Source organism: Podarcis erhardii, assembly GCF_964252035.2.
Source record: "Podarcis erhardii genome assembly, chromosome: 1".
Lineage (NCBI taxonomy): Eukaryota > Metazoa > Chordata > Lepidosauria > Squamata > Lacertidae > Podarcis > Podarcis erhardii.
In genome coordinates this window covers 102,350,363-102,372,713 of record NC_138497.1, presented here as the reverse complement: position 1 = coordinate 102,372,713, position 22,351 = coordinate 102,350,363, and the positions used below count along the sequence as shown (strand labels likewise).

Here is a 22,351-nt window from a genome sequence, read left to right as displayed (position 1 = left end):
ATAAGGTGAAACAGTGAATGAGTAAAAAAAAGCAAGCTCAAAATTACAGAGATGGCCTGCCAAGCTCAAAAAGATTTTTTGCTGTTTTGCTGAACTCCACTGGGAAGTATGTAAGTTGCTCGTCAGAGGGCCACAGCCTACTCAGTTCATAAATCATTTGTCTTCAGTGTCATGCTTTCAGTTTTGTATCACTTTCAAAACAGCTTCCACATCCTACCAAAGAGATAACAGTATTGCATTAATTCCTCAGAGTGTGTGTAGATAAGCATGCACACATATGCTTTCCTTTTGCAGTTCTGTGCACTTGGAATTTTATGCAGATTGTGGAAGGAGGCGTAGAATTTGGTCCCCCCAAAATCTCTTACTTGTGTCTTGCGTTCATGAAAATCTGTTTTAAAACAGTACTTGCCAGGTATGTAAACGGCTCCTTTGTTCATGCAGTGGAGCATCTGTCTTCTTTCTACATGGTCACGTGTCTATTCCTTATGTCTTCCATTTTCCTGCGTAAAGGTTGCTCGTCTACTCCTTTCCCCATTATCACACACACTAAGATAATAAAAATGAAACGCGGGGTTTGGAATGAAATATCAATGCAAAAGAAGCCAGATTTATTGACACACATAACTTGTGCTTTGTAGCCCAAAATCTTCCTTTTTAAAAATTAGTTTAAATATGCCTTAGTGCATTAGTTTGTTCGAATTACCTGGATTTTAGCATAGTGGAATTTATTTAGTTTGTGATGTTTTATGGAGAACAGTTGACTTGCAAATTGCTTTGATGCCAGTGGCAGCCGGTGAACAGTGCAGCTTGACATCTACACGAAGGCAGGACTAAGGGGGTCAGAGAGGCAAAATCAAGATTGTCTTAGGACATGGGTACAGACCTGGGACTGGCTGGAGGGCCAGTTAGTTATTTCCACTACCTCTTGTGCATAAGGTTTGGCAGATGGGCAGGATCACCCACCTGCCCGTCATCCAATGTCACAATGTTTGTTTGTTTGCTCTGCATAAATCATGAGAGTGCTTTGAAAAGTACAGTGCCACACCCTCTTGAAAAACCACAGCAAAACCTGACAATCGGTTGATTCTCGGGTACTGTATTGAGAAACTAGTTTCAAATTACTTTCTTGTACAACAATTTGCAGGGGGCTCTCTACAAGACCCAACAACCAGCTGCTAGTTCTCTTTGCATAGAGGGTTGCAGGAACAGTTGATCAGCAAATCTACTTTTGACTGAGCCATATTTTTACCTGCCCCACACCTGATGATGCTGGGTGTAGCACAGGTAAGTGGTCTTGTGGGCCAAATGGGGTAGCTTGGTGGGTTGGAGGTTCCCTGCCTCTTCCTTAGAATGAAGGTAATCTGGTTGACCGGATGAAGGGACTCCTGTGCCTTTGGTGACATATGGTTTTATTGACACATATACTGTATACTGATTATACATGAGATGGACAGCCTCACAGCATCAGCATGCTAACAGATACTGCTACCCACTTAGATTTCTAGAGAGCTTTTCAGGGTCCTAGGGCCCAGCAAAATCAGGCCTGTGTGTGTTCCCAGCTAGGCTTGGGTCAAGTTTTCTCTTATACTCATTGGGAGGAGTTCACTGTTGCACTGACTGAGGTGATTATTCCATCAGGACAAGCATTTCAGTTTCCAGATGGAACGATCAGCTTCCTCCTACTCCTATATGCTGTTCCTGGGGTTCTCCAAACCCCCAGACAAATTTCAGGGCATATGGAAAGGAGGAGGGGGGGGGGAAAGCTCCATTGTGTAAGTGGGACAATTAGCTGAATGCTGCCCATTTCAGTGAGTGAATCGGTATAAGCAAAACAGCTACTTCTCTCAGTGGCCCAACCACCCGCCTGCCTGGCTCTCAGAACATGCTCTGCTGTGCAATCTGTAAGGCAGGGGAAGCTTAGCCCACCCAGCCCACATCTGGTGCCATACATGACATCAGGTATGTGATGGGCAAGGGTGGGTCTTGGAAGGAGCAATCAGGAGCCTAAAGCTACCCTGTGCGCTCCCAGTTCCCCATCACCTGATGGGCCTTCAAACCCTCCTCCTTGACGTTTATCCTTAAAAGCATAGAGATGTATGTTTTCAATGGAAGTGCACATTTTGATATGGAGCAGAATTCAGCCTTCAGGGTTTGCAAAATAAAATGGTTATATCCACTTCAGGCATACGATAACTGCAAGGGCAATATTCTCTAAGTAAAATAAAAAAAATTGCAGATCTTTGTTACAATGTTATGATTTGTAATGTTATGCTTTTTTTCTGTTTGCAAAATAACTAATGTTTTTGTTACAACATGCACACGTGCGCACACACAAACACACACAAACTCTACATAGGATAAACACTACAATTTAATTCAACTTGTAGAAGTAATTTTGTTCACTATTCACTTGCAAAGCATACACTGTATTCTCAACTGCTGCTTCTGTTTAGGAAACATCTTTTCAGAAGTTATAGCACATTTCTCTTGGAATATAAAGTAGTTTCAGTATACTTAGATTGCTTTGGAGTAGATCAGCAAGTCGTTACAGCGAAAGCTTTCAAGAGGCAATACATTAGGAAAAAAGCAGCAGTAGAGATACCTGTAGAGAGCACCAGGCGTGCCCTAAAGCAATAGACAATAATTAGTTGCCTTATTCCCATGCAAACTCTCCCAAGTGTTGATGTTTATAAAATTCAGAGATCAGTGGAATATCGTCCTCAAACTCTGCCTGCTGAAGTTGTTTATGCCCATTCAATTTTTAATATACCTATAAGATGCTTTGATGAGGGCACTTGGCCCGGAGAGACTTGCATGCTTTATCACACCTCTAGTGATTCCCACCCCCCAAGAAAAAAAGTAAGAGGAGTTGATCAGAGTATTCAAAGTTCTGACTTACACTTCAGAATTAATAACAACATATTAACAAAGTGTTTCCTAGGGTTTCATCTTCCAGTTTCAATGATTGAATATGATCTTTGTAGCTTCCAGTGTGGCTGGAGTGTGAAGTTCCTGCTGTCAACAATATCTGCAGTGGTAATGGCTGCCCACTGTTTGTGGATATCTGATTTGTTAATTATTAGGTTCCTGCTTCAGCTGGAGTAAGAAATCCTGGAGTCTTCCATGTGACTTGACATCCTATTGCAGGATACTATAATTTGTGAAATTTGTTCACGGTGGTTTGGTAAGGATACATTACTTGAAAATAGTCCTTTAATCTTTTTTTAAAAAGCTATTTTTCTGTCTGTTCTGCAAACACGTCAGTATTCTGATTGTCCCTGTTTACAGTCTCCTGTGGAGACTGTGGAACCAACTTTTCCTCAGTGTTGCAATATACAAAGACTCCTGGTATAGATGGCACTGGCAGGGGCTGTCAATCAGAGTAGCAACCTGATTGCTGGTTTGTAGTGATGGCCACCATCTTGGATGGCTTTAAAAGAGGATTGGGCAACTTTGTGGATGGTAAAGCTATCAGTGGCTTCCAGCCATGATGGCTGCGTACAGCACTACAGTATTGAAGGTTTTCTCTGGATGCTGGTTGCTAGGAAACACAATTGCGGACCATACTCTTGAGCTCATGTCCTGCTTGCAGATTTTCCATGGGCATCTGGTTGACCACTGTGAGACCTTTGGCCTGATCTAACAAGGCTCTGTTTTTTGGGAAGAGAGAAAAACCAACCACTGCTCTGTTGTGTATAAAACTGAAGGAGAATTTCGTTTGGAGAATAAAGCCTCTGCGTTCTCTATCCCATTCCACATGTTCCAAAATATTATTTAACCCCCAAGGGGGGTGGGAAAGAACATGTAGCCCTCCAGCTGTTGGGACTCCCAGTTCCCAGCATGGCCTGTGGTCTGGGAAGGGAGTTGTAGTCCAACATCATCTGGAGGATCATAGGTTTCTCACCTGATGCAAGCAGGGAGGGGAATTGGCTTTGGAGGAGGTGTACACTCAGATGCATTTCCCAAAGTGCAATTGCTGTCTTCCTGTCTCCCTTCTAAAAATCATGACCCTCTAAAAATGCAACAGTGGATTCTCTTACTGTGGTACGTTGGGTTAAGAACTTAATTCGTTCTGGAGGTCTGTTCTTAACCTGAAACTGTTCTTAACCTGAGGTACCACTTTAGCTAATGTGGCCTCCCGCTGCTGCTGCGCCGCTGCTGTGTGATTTCTGTTCTCATCCTGAAGCAAAGTTCTTAACCTGAGGTACTATTTCTGGGTTAGCGGAGTCTGTAACCTGAAGCGTCTGTAACCTGAAGCATCTGTAACCCGAGGTACCCCTGTACATTAATGTCACTTTTACAGAACTGAGTTAGTGACTAGGTCTCAAAAAGCAACTAGGATAACAGCAATCCATTATGGAAGATGTTGCACCGTTGTCACTTTTTTCTACATGTAGGCACTGATATTACTCTTTTCCACAAGCGTGGAGGACACCGCAACAAGAAGCAGCTCTTCTCTATGGAGAATTGCATGCTGACATGCTCAGAGATGCTCAGTCACATGACACACTCCAGGGGTGCCTTCATAAAGGTACCTTAGTTATCTTATTCCTTTGAAAAGTAACATTAGTTGGGTCATTAGATAGCCACCAGATCTACTATGCAAAAGCTTAGGAGTTATTTATTTAGTAAATTTGTAGAAGACCCCATAAATAAATAAATAAATAAATATTTATTTGAATGTTGCATCTTGCTCTACATCATATTATAAGGGTTTAGTGTCATCAAAAAGCTGTGGCTTCCTCCACACACACCCAAGTGTACATGTGTTATTTTTGGTTTATTTTCTGTACCTATTGTGAACAGGCATCATCCATGAAGAATTATTTAAAAAAAGATTTTGATAGTGGCATTGAACTAAGTAGCAAATGTTAACAACTGATGAATGATTTACATTTGTTCCAGCTTCCAGCTGTGAACTTGTCAGCTGTCCTTTGCTTTCTAATAATAGGTGTTTCTTGATTATTTTTTGTTTGATTTCCAAGTATATGTCATTTGTTAACATTAAGCCCTCAACCGGCATATCCTGTGTAAAACTGGTATGCTAAAGCATAAACTCGACAGTTACCTATTTATATAGAGAAATATTATTTATTGGAGTTGGAGAAGCTGTACAAAAGCCTTCAGGGTTTTTAATTTTGTTTAATTAATATATTATTTTCCTAAAAAATCTTTTCTCCCTTGCTGGAAAAAACTTGTTGCCTGATTGGTGTGTGTGTGTGTGTGTGTGTGTGTGTGTGTGTACGTACACACACACACACACACACACACACCAATCTATCTTAATATTTTATTGCAGCAATATAATGTGTTATAGAGGTGGACAAGGCTGCAGATTGAAATGTGGATCATCCAGATTGTTCCTTTCCCTAGACCATATGGTCTAGTTCTAAAAGCCTTTTGTACACTGTCTGTTCAGTTAATTGTAAACTCAGTCTTTAACATACCTAATAAAATATAAGTGGACAGATAGGCAAACTCTAGATATTCTTGGAGCACCCTGGGAATGTTAGCAATGTCAGTGTAAGAAATTTCCGGTTTCCTCATATTTGGTGAAGATTTATTGCCAGTGAACATCTTTGAATGTTGTTGTTTTTCCTATACATGAATGCAAACTTTCATGTTTTTTTGATCACATACATTAGAAGCTCACGTTTCTATGGGCAAGAGAGCTATCGTCTCAATGAAAAATGCGTAAGAAAGAGAGAGGCTTTAATATACTACAGAACATTTCAGCGTAGTGTTATTCCTCCAGCAGACAGCCCTCTGCCAGTGGGTGATGTATGGTAACAAGTAAGATTTATGACAGATGGATAGTAGGATTGCTAATACACCTACACAACTTCTAGCTTCTAGTGTTCTCTGTGCCTGATAGGTTTTGTCTTCACATCCTGTTCTTTTGTTGCCCTTTGCATGGTCTTGAGTCTATGAGACTGAGCATCTTAATTTGCTTTGTTGCAGATGGTGTATTCTGCTCTTGATTTAAGACAGACTGCACAGAGCCAGACATCAATAGCCATACTACCTGCTTGGAAATAACCTGTATTAGCCATTGGCTAATTTATTAGTTCTGTAGCTTCTTAACTGCAAAGAACCCAAGGTTAGGAAAGGCTGCTGTAGACACTACTGAAACCATGGAGATGGGGAATGAATTTACAAAGTTGAGTACTGAGCATGGGGGGAAGAAAGCAATTAAGCCACTCTAAAGCATGGTTTGCTGGTTTTGAAGCTGAAACCATGGTGTGGGTATGGTTAGTACAAACCTCTGGGGTGAATTATTCTTATAGGTCCCAATTTATGATTAATCAGGGCACAGGGAGTTCCCTTTAGTGACAAACGTTATTTCAACTTTATTATTTATATAAGGGATTACCAAAAAGGTGCCCAAGGGCACCAGTGTGAGTGCCAGTTCCTCCTTAGGCAACTGCAAAAGTCTTAGTAAATATCCTCTCAAAAATCCACAATGCTCAGTTTCTGGTTTTAGTGGCTCAGCCTCTCCTACATAGACGCTGCCTTAATAGCTTCTGCCTGAATAGATTCCCATCTATTCTGAACATAGAAGAGGTACACAGAGCTTCTCTCTGTGAGGGAGCACGGTAGGCGCCTTTCCTCCCATTGATTGCAGGGAGCGCATTTCTGCACCATTCTGTGCTCTTTTAGATGTGGCATCCATTTTGTGCTATGCTCTCAATACAGCCATTTTGTGACTGCTGCCCACGGCACTCCCAGATGTGCCACCTGGCTGAAAAAGGTTGGCGACCTGTGAATTGTATAGCATTGTCAGCATTCATGGAGCTTTGCTTAAGTATAAGAGGGCATTTCTGAGGGAAGAAATCTTGCTTCTCTGTTACATAATGCCCCATTGAAAGAGAGGAGAGGTGAGGAAATCATAAGGGGTCTGGGACTTTTGGATTGGATCAGAATTTGCAGCCTGGAATTGGTTTGGTTTTGCCCTTTCTTTCCTAACGGACATTTTGTTTGTTTGTTTGTTAGATTTAGATACTGCCCTTCACCAAAAGATCTCAGAATAGTTCAGAAGATAAAAATTTGAGATAAAAGCACAAATAAATAGTTAAAGGACCAACAAAGCAATACCTCCCCCCACAAACACATTTAAAAGGCCATAGAATATGAATCAGCCTAAGAAGAAGAAGAGGAGGAGGAGGAGGAGTTTGGATTTGATATTCCGCTTTATCATTACCCGAAGGAGTCTCAAAGTGGCTAACATTCTCCTTTCCCTATCTTCCCCACAACAAACATTCTGTGAGCTGAGTGGCGCAGAGAGACTTCAAAGAAGTGTGACTAGCCGAAGGTTACCCAGCAGCTGCATGTGGAGGAGCGGAGACGCGAACCCGGTTCACCAGATTACGAGTCCACCGCTCTTAACCACTACACCACACTGGCTCTCAGCCTAAGACCTGATTGCAGAGGAACGTTTTTGTCTGGCGCCCAAAGATATATAAGGAAGGCACCAGACAAACCTCTCTGTGGAGAGCATTTCACAAACGGGGAGCCACTGCAGAAAAGGCCCATTCTTGTGTTGCCACCCTCTAGACCTCGTGTGGAGGAGGAAAACGGAAAGGCTTCAGATGATGCACATAGAGTCTAGGTCAGCTTATATGGGGAGAGGCAGTCCTTGAGGTATTGTGTCTGTACTGTCCTTGAGGTATTGCACGTGTCGTGATGATACAACTGTTCATGCACACCTCTTTTCTCTGGATCAAACCAAAAATGCATTTTATTCCACTACTTTTGTTCCTGAAATGTCACTTTAGGAAGTTGTATAAAAATCTGAATACCAGATGCTGAGCATGCGAAATTGCAGTAATTTTTAAGCCATGCGCAAAACTTTACTGGTTTATAGCAACACCATTGATAAAACACCATTGAGAATGATTGGCTAGGTGAAAATATTCCTATGTGGAGTAAAGTTGCAACTTTCTCCCCACTTTCCTATTATTTTAACCTAGGTGAAAAAACATTTAATTGCTACTGTGGATATTAGATATTGAAAAACATACGACAGCTGCAGCCTGTTTTTCATGTTATGCAAAGGAACACATTATCCATTTTTCCTGTAAAGTGAGTAACCCAAGTTTCAAAAGAGAAAAAGCACCTGTTAAGCATGAAAAGTGAGAAATGAGAGAAACACAATTTGCCTGCTTCTTTTGAAACTTCTGAGCTCATCAGAGGTGTACAGATTTCTTGTTTTCATGTTCCATGTGTTGGCAGCAAGCGCACTCAGGAATCGACATTTTTCAGCCAGAAAATATTGGAGCTCCACAGTCTTATGGCATGTCATGCATGCCAGTAAAATTAGAGGCTTGTCACATGTGCAAGCACGCATCTTGATTTTGGTATGATGTCACCCTGAATCACATATTTATCTGTGGGCAGAAATCCAGACCCTGTTTACTACTGATGCATAGAAACTGAAACCAAAGGAGCTGTGTGTATAACAATTTCAGTGTGCATGTGAGTGAGAAGATTCTCAGCAAGGTTTACAAGACCATTCTTGAATATACTTGGTTGGATCCAGCCTTAAACATGTTTTGAGTAGTGTCACTGATTTCAGAGGATCAGCTTGTGGTTAGTCTGAAGAGAGCTAAACCTAAGCCAAGCCAGGCCATTACTTACCTCAATGCAACACAGCACCAGAACATCAGTGGAGGAGCAAAGCTCTCCTGGAACCTGCACACTTCACACTAAACCATGGTTTAGCATGGCATGGAAATCAGGCCACTGCGACTCTTTTATACCTCATAATACTCAACACAATATTGTCAATGCAGATCAAACGTTTGCCTCTTTTTAAAGCAAAGGGACTTGTGCTTTGGTAGTACAGTGGTATCTCGGGTTAAGTACTTAATTCGTTCCAGAGGTCCGTACTTAACCTGAAACTGTTCTTAACCTGAAGCACCACTTTAGCTAATGGGGCCTCCCGCTGCTGCTGCGCTGCCGGAGCACGATTTCTGTTCTCATCCTGAAGCAAAGTTCTTAACCTGAGGTACTACTTCCGGGTTAGCGGAGTGTGTAACCTGAAGCATATGTAACCTGAAGCATATGTAACCCGAGGTACCACTGTAGCTCATTATGAGTAACCAGGAAAGTGCATACTGCTTCGGGATAATCACATTTGCTTCAAAACATGGACTGGGTGGGTACAGTGATACCACTGCCTTCTTGAAGTAGAACTCCTGATTCAAGTGCCCAAGGATGATTCCAGATGATAGTTTTTAAGCAAAGGTTGAAATTTAACTTCTAGTTATTATCACTTCAATAATTCCTTTAGGAAGTGTTGCATGATTAAAGATGCACATTTCTCTTATAGTGCACACTGGTTTCCAATTCAAACATGTACTTCTCAGCTAATACCTGGGACTGGCAAGCTCTGGGTAGGTTTCTGGTTTTGTTTTTCTAATGCATTGTGAGTAATTGTGAGCTACTAAGCTCTCCATCAGGTTTTTGATTCCATCTAGCTCAATATTGTCTGCTCTTGACTGGTGGTAGCAATCCAGGGTCTCAGGCCGAGCATCTGTCTTGTGACTTACTACTTGACCATGTTAGCCATAGATGCAAAGGGATGAACCTGGGACCTCCTGCATTCAAAGCATGTATCCTGCCACTGTGCTATGGCTCATGTGTGTGCCTCAACTAGGTAATGCTAATTAGGAAGTTTTTGTTTATAATTATGTGTTCAGGACAAGTGAGACAAAATGGCAGAAACATTTTATAATAATAAAAAAAACATTTTCTCAGTATTGGAGTTTTGTTTTTGTTTTTAAAAAACCCAGCAACCCCAAAAGATGGTAGTGGTCGAAGCTAAAACCGTATGAGCAAACAAAGGAACATGTTTACGATTGGCTACATCACCATCAGGTGAATCAGATGTTTAGTAAAGATATCAAAGAAAGAGGTTATGCAGATAAAGACTCAAAATTCCAGACAGAAATAATAAATAATAAAGTGAAAATTATATCTAAGATATATAGGATGCTGTTGGACTGGAATTTAGGCGACGAGGAAGTCAAATGGGTGATGATCCATTGGTCAAGGGATATAGGTCATAGTATACAGTTTGAGGATTGGGAGAAACTTTGGAAGGAGGGGGTAAACTTTACGGCGTGTACTTCGATAAGGGAAAACGTTATGAAGATGTTTTATAGGTGGTACTTGACACCCATGAAATTATCAAAAATGTATAAGGTGGATAATAAGTGCTGGAGATGTAAAGACATAGAGGGCTCCTTCTACCATATGTGGTGGGAGTGCAGAAGGGTGAAACAATTTTGGGAGAAAGTACACACTGAATTGAAGAAGATATTAAAGTACACGTTCATAAAGAAACCAGAAATCTTTCTTCTAGGGATATTAGGACAAGAGATAAAAAAGGAAGATCGCAGATTGGTATACTATGCGGTTACGGCAGCAAGGGTAGTATTAGCCCAGAAGTGGAAACTACGGGAAACCCCAACGGTGGAGGAGTGGAGATCTAAGTTGTCGGATTACGCAGAGTTGGATAGATTAACAGGAAAAGTTAGATACATAAGAGACCAAGTGTTCACCAAAGATTGGGAAAAGTATGTAGATTATCTGGAATGTATTAGTGAAGGGCAAATAACGCTAAAGGGATTTAGAGACGCACTGTGAAAGACTAAGAGTTATTGTGCAAAGCAAACAGGAATTAGGAATCGGTATAATGACAATATAAGTAATGAAACGTGTAATTTTATTTATTGCTTCGAATGATTTACGGACAGGCTGAAGGAAGTCCCGTAAGAGACGACTATGTTATATGGATGATATGGAAATGATAATTGCTGTTTATTATTTTTAATTTTTCTTTTCTGTGTATTTTCTTTGTATTTGTGTGTTACCTTGTGTGTTTTTTTGGAAATAACTAATAAAAAAGAATAACAGAAAAGAAATACAAAAAAAAAAAAAAGATGGTAGTGGTCAAGTTATTTTTTTCCAGCTGTGTGATAAAAAATAGATTCATTTACTTTGAAGTCCATAGTGGCTGAAGAATTAAATGCATTAAAGAACTAAACTGAAAGACTGTGAGCTGAAAGGCAGCAAAACAAGAAATTCTCAACAAACGTAACAGTGGTAGAAGTGCCTTGAAAAAGGGAAGACGCATCAGAAACAGATCAGGAATGAACTTGCTGGTTTCACCCCAAATCTGTGTTAGTGCTCCAAATTCTGCTGTTATTCTAAGGAAAAGCACTATACAAATACAAGTTGTTGTAAGTGCCTATAAATGTGTTGAAATAATAGGGATAAGAATGTATTAAGCTTCCTCAAGGTCTTTTTAATGAAATCCTTTACTCCCAAGAAAATGCTGAATGCGTGGTACCAAAGCTTTGTGGTGGCTATTTTAAAATATAAAGGGAATTGTACACTGTGCGCTAATTATCACCCAATTAAGAGGAAATAGCATGTTATGAGATTCTGGAGGAAGATTATTGAAAACGTCTGTGAAATAGTTGAAATTTGGAAGGGTCATTATGCTTTTATGCTAGGCTGGAGTACAGCAGATGCTATGTGTTGCTGTTTACACGCAAGTTATAGAAGCCTTCAGAAATATTAGTTGTAGATAAGTATGCTTTGTGGATCTGGAATTGATAGTTGCTTATGCATAGGGAAGCTAGTATGGTTGAGTGTACAATGAGTGCGTCTTGATTAGTAATCCAACAGTTTGCATTTTGAATGTGAGGCTGAGGAAAAAGCAGGGTGAAAAATGTGTGCAGCCAAAACTAGCAAAGGGTCTACTGGGCTTCTGGGTCTAACAACTTTACATGCCCTGAAATGCCTTTTGGATGTTAAAAATGCAGGGATCATTTATTTTGATGCCTGTAGCGGGCTCTTAAACTTAGTTACGTAAATCTCCATTCTGGGGAAAGCTACACCTGCTGAATATCTGCCTCTTTTGCTGCTCTGAAAAGCACAGGAGCCAGCTGCATAGAACTTGTCCCCTGCATATGTGTAACAGGAGGCATCTTTCTAGATCAATGCTTTCCAAATATTTTGGCCCACGGACCAGTTGAAAATTGGGACCGCTTAATGATACGTGAGTATGCATGGGATTGCAGTGTTGCTATGCATCACCCACCATTATGTCAACCTATTGTTAACTGCTGGCTCCCTGTTGTTAGCTGCCCTTCCTCTGCCCTGCACTCCCCAGTGGGTACCAGTTGGTGCTGGTGAGCTCCTTGTGACCATGACAATATCTGAAGGGGACCACTGGTGGGTCTACATCAGATCTTAGAGCAGTGCCTTCTTGTTTACAGCAGTCATTCATATGATAAGTGAAAGTATACAAAGAGAATATGACTGTTTCTAATGTATTGATATGCACTGAAGATTATTGGGACTTACTAATTAGTTTGAATCTGTAACAAAGGAACATTGACGATGTTAGAGTGAATATTAATAAGAACAAGGCTGATAATATCCTGAAGGTGACTTCAGGACGAGTTTAGAATAGTTGAACAATCTTGTTCATGTCTACTCATAAGTAAGCACCATTGAATTCAATAGGATTTTACTCCCATCTAAATGTCTACTGTATAGGATTTGCAACCTGATTATCATTTCAGTGGTAGTTTCTGACGATGATAACAATCTTTGAGGTGTCCAGAATAATACAAAAAAGATAACATTGAATGAACTAAAAAACTTTTGTTGGAAAATGCCTATAAATCTGTAATTTGGAACAATTTTGTTTGTTTCCTCCCTCCCAAAAGCCAGTATTTGGAAAAATTCCGTGCCAGTGTGATGAAGAGGGCTAGGAATTGTAGCTATTTGGCATTTTCACATTTGGCAGCATGTTAATTATTGTGTTTTTAATTTTGTACATGAAGAAATACATAACACTTGCTTACCTCAAAGGGATAATGTGAAGTTTTATAATGCTGGCATAATTCCCTGGAGTCCCTGAGTGAAAGCAGACAACCAAACTGTTGTTAATAATAAATAAATACAAGGAAAAGATAGAATATGACAAGCAGCAACACAAAAAATCTCTTCCTCCTCTCCAGATGAAAAAAGTGCATGCACCAAAAAAGTCAGTTCAAAGTTAGGTAGGCATTTGCTTATCAGTCGCCACCTTTTTATATAATTGAAGAATTGCATGATACACACTAGCCGTCCCTTTTTTTCCTCCGAAGATCCCGTGTTACATTTTAAGTCATAACAGTGGATCAATATTTTTTATATAGCCTTAACAATAATAGGAATTCCCTATTGTGCAGCCATAAAAACAAGACATTTTTCTGTCTATAAACCTTGCCTGTCTGTTTCCAATAGCGTCAAAGCGCTAATGCCTAGAGATGATGTACTCTGGGGTAGTAAGTCAACAAGTTAAAAGTCCACCAAACAGATGTCAAGTGCTTGTGTGTGAATTATGGGTGCTACATAAAACAGCAGTTCTATAAAAAGGCAGCCTGCTTCTTCATTTGGGAGAATGGAGACTGTCCACTCTTGTACCCTGCCCTGTATTGCTTAGATTGCAGCCAAAGTCTGTCTTCTTCCTTGAACCAGTAGCAAGTACAGTCAGTGCTTCTGTATCTGAAAACAAAGTACTCTATGCAAGTTGAGAAACATATGAGAGTGGCGAAGGTGGCCTGCACTGCCTGAGTTGGCCCTGTCTCTGTAAACTGTTAAGTTGCCCCTTTTCTGCATAGCTACAAGGATCCTACACAGTCTTCAGCTGTTCATTCCCTGGCCTATTCATGCACCCAGAGAAGCAGTAGAAGCAGCCAGACCTCTAGCATCAAAAGTAGGACATTCACATGCTCAGGGACTAGTAGTAATGGTCTGTTCCTGTGCTGAATGTTCCCACCTAATGTTTTCACTGTGAAGGGTGCCTAAAAGTAGCCAGTGGTTGTGCATGTTGCACCGCCTTGGGGAGATCATTCCATGGGCAGGAAGCCACCCCTGAAAAGTCCCTTTTGTGTGTTGCCACTATCTGCACCTTCTTCGGAGAAGGCACACAGAGAAGGACATCAGATGATAAATGCAGAGTCCTATTGGTTCATGTGGGGAGAGGTGGTCCTTGACATACTGAGGTCTTGAGCTACATAAGGCTTCATGGGTCAAAACCAGCACTTTGAATTGAGCCCGGAAAACCCCTTTCTCTCTTTCAAAAAAGGGCTTGTGTTGTGAGACAAACATAATCATCATCATCATCATCAATAAAAATAAGCAGCAGCAACATTAAAAATTTTTGTTTGTTTATATACAATGCAGATTTAATCACCTTGAACTCATATGATTTTGATTTTCAGCCCTAATAACAATCCAGTGTTGCCTCAGCATTGTCTTAGTTGTCTTGTTTCTAGCTTAAGATCACACTGGGGTGGGATGAAGTTTGTAAATTCGCAGGTAAGTTGCAAGTATTTTTTATTTTTTTTAAGCCCATGTTTTGTGACAGCTAAATCCCTAAAAGTTGGCCTCATTTCCTGAGCTCCCCATGGCTTGAAAGTGCTGTGAGGCAGCAGTTGGCGAATTTTGATAAATGTTTCAGGCATGCCAGTGGACATTATTAGGTGTCATCAGGCACCTGGCAAAATATCGTAAGGGTCTGCCGCGTGTCAGTGATGGTTGTAAATAAGCAGAGATGCATGACAGGTTCTACATTTAACAGCCAGAAAGCACACACCTTGGATGTGCTAATGCACAAGACACGGCAGAGTGCTTTAGCACATGGGGATTTGTGCACATCCTGGCTGTCAAGCACACTTCCTGAAGTGGATTTTTCAAGTGACTATAAAATGACATCTCAGGAAGCTTTATTTGTACATTGAGGGATAGTAAACATGATGCCCTCCAGCCAGCATGGTCAATGGTTGTAGGTCACAATACCTGGAGGGACACCAATTTGGCTAGCCAAGGATGGTGGATTTGGGAGGGAAGGAGTAGAGCTCTGGTCTCTGAGATGGTTCCTTTAAGAAGGAAGTAGAGAATGGTGGCGTCACAAAGCCTCAACTCTCCACTCTTAGGCATTGGGTTTCTAGCAAGTTATTAAACCACAATTTTTTTGCACATGCCTATTTAGCTTCTGGGTTAGCTCCTTGATGCTGTGATTCCACCTAGTTACTGGGCCCTAAGGCAGCATGTTTTTACTCATGACCTATGTATATCCTTTTGAGCCTTCGTCATGGTGTTTCTATCTGAATGCTGTTGGTGCAGGATGGAAAGGAGGAAAAGGGTCAATCGAGTCATTTATATATTTAATGCATGCATATACATATACACATTGTGTGTGTGTGTCTGTGTATTAGTGCAGAACTATAGTATACAGTAAATATAGATTTACAAACCTGGATTATACCCTTCCCCCCTTTTAAACTCCTCAAAGGGTTAGATCCAGACTTTCGTGTTCTGCAAATGATGTGGCTCCTTCCATCCATGAAATGCGTTCGATCCAGGACTGGGATCCCCGTGGCTGAAGGGAGAAGAGTGATTTTTACCAATTTATCTCCCTGCCCTCCCACAACCTGCCTCCTGCACTCCAAAAACCAGCTCTAAGAGTCCCCGAACCCTCCTGGGAGCAGATTTTCATAGACAAGCAGCAACCCCAGAATGAAACTCTGCTCAGGAGATGCTGCTGTTGGTGTTTTACTCATAGAGTAATCTATGAAGAAACCCTTAATTTCAGTTTTCTCAGCACAGGAATCCTTTTTTGGGATTTAAAACCTTACTGCTTTGCTCAAGCATGCTAGTTGTCCAATTATTGTAAAAATGTTTTACACTGAAGGGTGATATATAAATGCATAAAATACAACACATGAGTAACAAAAGTCAGTTTTCTGTAAATACAATATATTTGTGAAACTTCCTGAAGCAGGCCTAGCTTCTCTGCGTTTCTTGAAATAACACCTTGTACCCCTTGCACAAGGTGTGTACCCTTGTACAATCTGTGTTTGTTTAATTTTCTCTAAGGAAATATCACTGACACATTGCGGCCCAATATGCTATTTTCTGCTGGTTTGTCATCACTGCAGATAGAGCTTGTGAAGTACATTGTGTATAGAAAATCAAAGGGAGAAGAAAACGTTAAGTTTATCAGTAGGCCATGTTATTGAGTATTAAGCTTGTTATGTTAGTCTTCACCCTTTGCATCTGCTTTGTTTTATCCTTAACTTGAAATTTTTTTAAAAATAAAATAAAATGTAAAGGTGTTTTTTTAAAAAAACAAAAACAAAGTGTCTGTTTTGCCAACTCTTATCTGTGCCTTGATAGCTTCCTTAATCTTCCATTGTGTAAAAGGCTTGCATCCGCATCTGGGCATTTTCGCACATTGCAGAATTGTTCGCCCTGGAATGAACTTGCATGGACTGTAGGGGCTGGTTCTTTTGAAAGCAGTAAACATGGGGTAAGATGCTTGGTATGTGTGTGTTTCTGGTTTAGCACATCACAGAGTTGGTCCTAAGAGTCTCTGCATTGAATTGATCTGAGACCTGTGCTGCTGTGTACGAAAGTAGTGCTAGAGGCTTGGTTGTGAATTACTTTGGCCCTGAACAGCATTCTCTACTACTGCTGTTGCCCATTAATACTATTCCTGCAAGGAACATGGAAGAAGGAGCAACTTCCTTTATATTGAGCTCCAGTAGGGGTGAATTCATAGATGCAACGTTTACCAAGAAGTGTTAGTGATAAGCTTCAATGCCTAAGGGACAAAATCCCTTCTAAAACAAACTTTGGCTTGGAGTTCAGGAACTATTGATCTGCCATACTGATAACTAACCAGAGGCACTTTCGTTCTAGCATCTGCCTTGGTTGGGATTGGTGAGAAGTGTACTAATTTTTCGTAAACTGACCAAGAATGTGAATAGGCACTTGGAGAGCTTTATGAGATGTCAGAAGGTTGGAGGCAGTAGTAAAAACAATGTTACTAAGGCAAAATGATTTTTCCATTCAGTGTATGCTATTCTTCTGTTACTACACTTATTTGCTTTATAGCCAAATAAAAGTACTATATTTTTGAAAAACAACAACTACACTAGTAAAACTACCCAAGCCGTGAATGTACACATTACCAGCTTAAAATGCAGTTAGGTCATTCTTTTTCTCAATTTGGATCAAATCTGGTTTGGGGGAAAACACATCAAAAGTCAGTATTTCAGGAACGACAGAATGGATACAAGATAGATTGTGACTACTCTCAGGTGCACACTGCTTGCCAAACCAGTAGTTGGAGCAATCTGGACACAGAGTGTACAGAGCATCACTCACAGGAGTGTTTTAAGATGTTTTGGAAGTTACACCTATTACTAGGCAGGCTCCACGTTCTGTGTTCCACGTTCTGAACCATCTTCAGAGGTAACCCCATGCATTGGAATAGACTAGTCCCATATGATCTGTACCCCAGATGATCTAATGAGGCCATTTACTGCATCCCACCACTTGCAAAGGCCACATTAGATTTTCTTTTCCATACAGCCTTCACACTCTGTCTTTCAGTTTTACTCTTTCTAAACCTTTTGATGTTGTATTGTATTACTGCATGACTAATGTTGTTCAATTATATTTTTCTATTTTTACAAACTGCTATGACACTTTGGGATGAACAGCAAAATAGAAATATTTTAAATAAGTAATCAATAGCAGACATTCTTTTATAAGATTCTAGTATATGCATTAAATTAAGTAAATTGCAAATTTAATAGGGTATCAGAAAATTTTCGGTTTATGTAAGTTTGCATGTTTATAAATAAGAAGTATATTCGTTGCTAGATTCCTGAAGAATAGACTCAGCACATAAAAACAAATAGCCTATAATGCAAAGTATTGTTTCTGATATGTAGTCTTTGTGTCCAGCAATCTTTGTTAATAAATTTCTCCATGCTTAAGGTTTGTTCAAGAAATAATTAGCACAATGCTATCTAGGTTGCTTTTGAAAGCTTGTCAAAATCATTGATTCAATCTTCTCTCTTTAACACAACCAGAGGTATACAGAGAGGGTTTCGTGTCATCTTTTGTCTAATATTTGAGTGATGATATTGCTCAGATCTTAGTTTCTCCTAAACAGGAGACACTATAATGTAGAAACCAGCCTGTGAATTTAAAAGAGTATCATGTTGGAATTTTTAGTAATATAAATGAATATAGATTTCTAATCTAATCTAGTCTCTTGAATATATATATATATATTGCTCTGAAAAGCTTATACTGTGATATATATATATACATCACCTTGCCAACAAAGGTCCATATAGTAAAAGCCATGGTTTTCCCAGTAGTGATGTATGGAAGTGAGAGCTGGACCATAAAGAAGGCTGATCGCCGAAGAATTGATGCTTTTGAACTGTGGTGCTGGAGGAGACTCTTGAGAGTCCCATGGACTGCAAGAAGATCAAACGTATCCATTCTTAAGGAAATCAGCCCTGAGTGCTCACTGGAAGGACAGATAGTAAAGCTGAGGCTCCAATACTTTGGCCACCTCATGAGAAGATGTTGGGAAAGATTGAGGGCACAAGAAGAAGGGGACGACAGAGGACAAGATGGTTAGACAGCGTTCTCGAAGCTACAAACATGAGTCTGACCAAACTGCGGGAGGCAGTGGAAGATAGGAGTGCCTGGCGTGCTCTGGTCCATGGAGTCACGAAGAGTCGGACATGACTAAACGACTAAACAACAACAACATATATATAGCCCAAACAACTACAGGGTTCTTCATATATATATGGGGTTTTTCACTGCTTGTCTTCTGGATATTTAGGTGCATAGATTGCTTTGATTTTAAAATTGTGTACAATTCCAATTTCTATAGAATTTTTGAAAACCAGATAAAATTTGTGTCTTTCAAGATAAGTCTGATGTGCAATTATAAGACACAAGATACCCAACATTCATGATCCTATGTATGCTTACTTGTGTTCAATGTAACTTACTCCTAGGTAAATGTGTACAAGGTTATGCAGAAACTTAAACCCCATTCATATAAACAGAACTGCTTATAAGCATGTACTGTGTCCCCTTGAATTCAGTAGGACTGCCTTAGATCATACCATATTTGTATCATTAGCAAACAAAATATTAGCTGGAGCTGGCTAGAACTTAAGACCTAGTGAAAATGCTACAGGACACAGTTTTTCCATATGTCCAGGCCTAAATGTCTGAGATTATCAAATAGTAGGCTATTATTACCAGACTGATTCTTTTTCTATAATAGGGAAGTAGCTAATAACATCTTCCCCTGTCATGTTTAAAATATCTCAGAGTGGTTATAGAACTAATAGGTGTGGTAATGGGAGATGTAACACTATTTTTAATCTAACCTCTTTCATCCAGTTAAATCTAATGTGAGCCACTGAGGTCATAGGAATTGATAATCTTGTACTATTAAGAGTTGAAAACAAGATTCTTTGAGATGCGAGCATGACCTGAATGAAATGCGGGCAAACATCCCATCAGCATTATAGTCACATGTGGAACCATAAATACCACTTTAATAATACTGTTTATTGACAAGTGGTTTCCAAAGCTTTGAAATCAAGCAGGAAGTCTGAATCTTTCTTTTTATTTATTTTTAAAGGTGGTAACTTTGAATTTAGAATCCAAAGTATTTGATATAGATGCTATACATGCTGAACTGTACATGTTTAAAGCTGTGCTATTTCAGGATGACTGTACTGTCTGGTCTGTCAGTGCTTGCAGTACCACATAGTCTAACTACTTCGAATTCCTTAGTTTGGTAGCTACCTTAAAAGTTTTGGTGAATTAGAACTGCGTACACACCAACCTATTTGTACTATTTGTAGTACAAAAGTGCAGTTTTTCCTGAATCCAGAATTGTTCATGCTTCTCCTCTACATGTTATCAATGTAAGGTAAAAGGACCCCTGACCTTTAGGTCCAGTCGTGGCTGACTCTGGGGTTGCAGTACTCATCTCGCTTTATTGGCCGAGGGAGATGGCATAGTGCAGCTTCCGGGTCATGTGGCCAGCATGACTAAGCCGCTTCTGGCGAAGCAGAGCAGTGCACTGAAACGCCATGTACCTTCTTGCCGGAATGGTACCTATTTATCTGCTTGCACTTTGTGCTTTTGAACTGCTAGGTTGGCAGGAGCTGGGACCGAGCAACGGGAGCTCACCCCGTTGTGGGGATTCAAATTGCCGACCTTCTGATCGGCAAGCCCTAGGCTCTGTGGTTTAACCCACAGCGCCACCTGCTTCCCCTATCGAGTCTAATTCCTGTCAACAACAAGGGTAGGTGGGGATGCTTAATGTGTTTTCAAAACCCTCCACCTTGATTAGGTTATCCATGCCTTTTCCTCCCTGCACATGCCTCAGGTGGATGAAGAAGGAAGTGGTGGTTGAGATCTCAGTATATGCCCCCACACAACATCTTGTGCAGGTGTGCATAAACTCTCAATTACCAGCACTGCCTACATCTGTTTTCATTTGTTCTTAACTGGACATATTGTGGGGTAATGCAGAAAAATCTTTTATTTTTGATATGGAATCAGTCTCTTCAGAAGTGCCTTTCTGGAGAAAAACAACAACAACCAATCACAGTACATGTAGATTGTGTGTGCGGCATGTAGAAAAAGAAGAAGAACTCAGTCTCCATTGATTCTAGAATGTAATGTGATGTGTATGTAGCCTGAGACAGAGAGGGGTTCTGGCAGCTATGGAGGTGCCTTGTTTTTTGTTTGCTGAGCATGGCTGCTTCAACACACAGATTGTTCTTGCAATTCTTTGAGCCTTGCTTTTGCTTTTCTGTGATGGCTACTTGCCTTGGCATGAACTTGTCAACAGAGCTGACATGTAAGGCTTATCTGTACAACTACTTGGAAAATTGTCAATGTGCATCTGAGACACCTCTGACCCATAATCAATATCCTGGAGACTTTTTCCTAGTTCTCTTGACTATTTCTATGGAAATGGCGCTGCTGTGGTCCTTGCTGGCACAGTCTACATGCAGGTCTGATGCGGGAGTATGGTAGTACCTACCTTTTCCTTTTGGATGTTCCCTCTCTCACCCCTGGTGTTTGACCTAAAACACTGAACTAAGTGCAGTGCAGATAGACTTAGGTTGGGGATTTTTCCGGTTGGATCCAGAGTTTTCATTAGTGGAATTGCCCTGGAAGGTTGCAGAACACTGGGATACTGTAGGAAGGGAAATTGAAGAAAACAGTCTATCTTTGTGGTAATAATAATAATAAAAATAAATTTTATTTATACCCCGCCCTCCCCAGCCAAGGCCGGGCTCAGGGCGGCTAACAAGCAATAATAAAAACAAGTTGAATGAATATAGCTTAAAAACAAGATTAAAATATAACATTAAAACATTGAAACATTAAAACATTAATTATTAGCTTCTACTAGAACTCAAGGCCTTGCATTTCTGTTTTGGGGCATTCTGGATCCAGCATCGAAAAGTGTCAATGGGAAAACGAGCTAATTTTTTTAAATGTTGTATATAATATACAGTGTATACATATGTATACCCAGGGAGAGAGAGAGACTTTGGCTTGAAACCATTTTTTTGCTTTCCCATAATTTGAAAACAAGTTTAATTTATGGCATGAAATTATAAAGGCCATTAGTGTCTTTGCATAGTTCAAAAAATTAAAGCAGCTGAGATATGGAGGTTTAAAATGTAGCTACTCTGCATGCACATTAACAACTTTTCTTTAAGGATTTATATCGCCATCGGTTCTGTTTCATGCATAGTGTAATACACAGATTTTATAGCATGTTACTTTTTAAATATGTAAAACTCCAGTAGGAGTCATTATGCCTTGTACTATAAGGTGTCTGTAGATTAATGGTCACTGGGACATTTTTATGTTACAACTTTCAATTTCCTGATGTTGCAGTTCAACTGTGGAGTATACACGTGTGTGTGTGTGTGTGTGTGTGTGTGTGTGTGTGTGTGTTCAGATAGAAATGGTTCCTTTATACCATGGGTAGGCAAACTAAGGCTCGGGGGCCGGATCTGGCCCATTTGCCTTCTAAATCTGGCCAGTGGACAGTCTGGGAATCAGTATGTTTTTACATGAGTAGAATTTGTCCTTTTATTTAAAACACATCTCTGGGTTATTTGTGGGGCCTGCCTGGTGTTTTTACATGAGTAGAATGTGTGCTTTTATTTAAAATGCATCTCTGGGTTATTTGTGGGGCACAGGAATTTGTTCATTTTTACCCCCAAAATATAGTCTGGCCCCCCACAAGGTCTGAGGGACAGTGGACCGGCCCCCTGCTGAAAAAGTTTGCTGACCCCTGCATACAGTATGTTCATGCGAACCATTTTAATTTGGCTTCATTGTGTGCTTTTCATAGTACTGTGAATACATTATGAAGCTCTACAGGAGTGAGACTGTGGCCCTGTGGCTGGCACAA

General features: G+C 40.3%; 1 protein-coding gene across 4 annotated transcripts in view; it reads left to right on the top strand.

Annotated features, from left to right (window-relative positions):
* GTDC1 (glycosyltransferase like domain containing 1) overlaps positions 1 to 22,351 on the top strand; it is a 236,937-nt gene that overhangs the window by 34,666 nt on the left and 179,920 nt on the right. The window contains exon 1 of one of the 4 annotated variants that reach the window (XM_081872553.1): positions 6,765 to 6,878. The exons of the other annotated variants lie outside the window; for them this stretch is intronic. The gene's annotated coding sequence lies outside the window, so the exon portion shown is untranslated. Of the gene's footprint in view, positions 1 to 6,764; positions 6,879 to 22,351 lie in introns of those variants that run through there. 4 annotated transcript variants of the gene reach the window in all.